Source organism: Ceratina calcarata, unplaced genomic scaffold (assembly GCF_001652005.2).
Source record: "Ceratina calcarata isolate Rehan_Ccalc_2016 unplaced genomic scaffold, ASM165200v1 scaffold752, whole genome shotgun sequence".
NCBI lineage: Eukaryota > Metazoa > Arthropoda > Insecta > Hymenoptera > Apidae > Ceratina > Ceratina calcarata.
In genome coordinates, this window is record NW_017178809.1 from 22,289 (window position 1) to 25,383 (window position 3,095).

At 35.9% G+C, this 3,095-nt stretch overlaps 1 pseudogene; it reads right to left on the minus strand.

Annotated features, from left to right (window-relative positions):
• Positions 1 to 129: 129 nt before the first annotated feature.
• LOC108630423 (inositol-3-phosphate synthase 1-A-like) overlaps positions 130 to 3,095 on the minus strand; it is a 5,911-nt pseudogene continuing 2,945 nt past the window's right edge.

The window sequence follows — 3,095 nt, forward strand, 5'->3', positions numbered from 1 at the left end:
ATGCATATTTAACTTGACAAATTTCATGTAGATTAAATTTTATGAAAATAGAATATGCAAAAAATATTCAAGTTAGACTACTTAGAATCTTAGGAGCTAAATCCCTATCACAATGATTAAAAATAAATTCTATCCACATTTCAATTTCACATAGTCTGGTACTGTCAATAATTTAAAATCTTGAAGGTTTCTGAAACAATTAAACGAAAACAAATTTTTCTCAATAAACGTTTATTTTAAAGTGCATTTTTTATAACATACTATATATTCCACTTCGAAGTGGCATAACATACTTAAAAACATTTAGAGTATTTTAAATAAGAGTTCTATCATCATCAATGCTTTAACATAAAAGATCACGATCTCCTGCGTGATAAACTCGAGATAAACTATGCAAATGTTAAATGACAAGGAACTTTGCAGAAGTTAGAAAAAGATTTTGGATGACGATATGTGTATACAGAGTGTCCCAGCTAACTCTGGCATCTAAAATATCTCGCTTGTTTTTCATGATAGAAAAAATGTTAGAAGAAAAAGTTATTGCATCCGATGGGACACATATTCTGATTGGAAAAAAATTTTGCTCAAGGTCATTTTTTTCGAGATTTCAAGGTCATCGGTGTTCTTTTAAGTGGATCGGTATATTTTTGCTTCCTTATCATGATAGAGAATCTTAAAACGAATTCAACGACCTATAACACAAGGACATTGAAAGTCACATAAAGCGGGAAAAGCGGGAAACGGTGCGTGCCTTAACGAACAAGGAATATTTAAATATGTTCGTCATTTACTCGTTATAATCCGAGAGCGGCAGTGGAATTGTTCCGCAAACGGTATTCCGATCGGAATTAAGAATTAAAATAAAAACATGTATGCAAATTTTCAATTGCAAAGTGCAATGTGACAGTGGATTTGTAAAATGAAAAGTGACAGTGAATTTGGAAAGTGTAAAAGTGACAACAACAAACAGTTTGTTTTGTGAAAATTTGCCAGTGGGAAAGTGACAATGATCGTGATGATAAGGAAAAAATCATCGGGTGCAGGTCACTGACTTATTCCAAGCATCAGCTGCTGCTAGCCATGTGTCCTATCTTCGAGTGCCTAAGGTCGACCCATTGACCCGTTGACGTTCTTCTACGAGCAGGTGCACTGACCAACGAAGAAGTAAGTTCAACTCTGATTCTTTTCACATTTTTCATAATTTGACCTATCCTGTAATTTGTAAAGTTGTTTGTTATTTCATTGAGCATGTTACATTTGTTCAGTGAACGTAAGTAACGACTAATCCCTTTCTTTCTTCTGATATTTAACCAATTTGTTAGTTCGTTTTTGCATGCAGCATTTCTTTAATCCTATGCTCTCGTCACGAGCGCGACATACGGGCGCGGCAACGCACGAGGCGGTTATCGCGCTCCTGCCCGCCTTGTATACTCGCGCTTTGATTGGGCGGGGATTTTCGTTAATAACTCAATAACCACGCCTCGGACAACTTTTTCGCAAAGGAAAAAGTTGTTTAAAATCACCTCAACTCCTCCTCATTTTCAAGCGTAGTATTAGTTCTGGGACACCCTGTATATACATATTTTCTTTGATACGTACCAACGTATGCAACGTATTTAATAACGACACAATGATCGGGTTTCTCTCCTGGTTCATAAAGAATTCTATTTGACTGCACCATATCGTCTACGACGTTCCTTTTTGATATCTAAAACAATAAAATTTCGTTATGGAATCGAACTAAATTTACTATTCTTTAATCAACCTTACCTCTTTCGATCGGAATTGTTGAGGAGCAGTCAAATTGTATCCATCGTTATTTCCAAGGTGATTATAGCTGACGATCGATTCTGGCTTGATATCCGCAGACACTAAGAAGTTCACGAGCACTGATTTCAATTTCGTTTGTTCGGATTTAAAGTCATCACCGCTACGTTTTGTATTTCTCTGCTAACTCAATTGCCCCTGATACGAACGTATTTTGAGGGGAACCATTTAGATATATGTACACTAGAACGACCAAACATTATAACGTTCGTAAAAATGCTGTTCGAGAAAGTGAAAATTCAATTCTGCTTACTCCTTCCACAGCTGCTGCAACAGCGAACACTGTACTCGGGCTAATTTCCGAGTGACCGTTTCATAGCGTTCAGCAAATTTTCCGCCGTATCTTTCACGCCCGGAATTATTTCTGCGAATCGCTCTGTGTTGGCAGTCCACAATATAATCACTTGATCCAAATTTTTCGAAGCCTTAAATTCAGCAATGTCTTTTCAAATCTGGTCCAATTGCTCGAATTACGATCCAGGAATAAAATTATTGGCTCTCTTCTCCTACATCTACAGAAATGTATATAATTTCGGATAAAACAGGGTACTAGAAAGAATGTAATACAACGAGTATTTACTTGATTAGTAACAATGAAGTCAGGACAGTATATGCTCTTCCTTGGCTTCATATGAACGATGTGTTCTATTAATTGCTTCTGTAAACTGATGTCCAGCACATTTGCACGTTACGTAGCATCAGCCATGTTCAGGTTCGAAATATCCCACGCATCGATAACGATGTCATTTGGATCGACCATTGGAAGCATTCAATACACTGGAACGTACACATCTTCTTTACCTCTATTACCTAATCTGACAGTGGATGCTTGGATCAAGGATCCATACCTAAAATTCAAATGAATAGCTTATGAAGACAAGATGTCCATTCATTTATGAACAGATACGATTTACGTATCTGCTGAATAGAAATATTACTATTATTATCGTAATTACCAATTTGCTTTTTGAGTGCCATTCTTTGTTTCCCATGATAGTTTAAGTTTATTCGCTACTAACGCCGCTGTGATAGTAGACTCATTATTCCCACCCCATCCTTCCAACATCAATCCAAGTTTTGGAAATTTCAACTGAGTTCTAATTAATAATTTCGTCGTTACAGGTGTCACCTATTCTTTATAATAATAAAAGATATTTACATTCTGAATACATTCGATTGGAACTGTTTAAAACAAATAATATTACACGTAATAATTGTTAATATGTGTATCCAAAGTATTTTTTCTGCTAATACACAGTGGTATACAA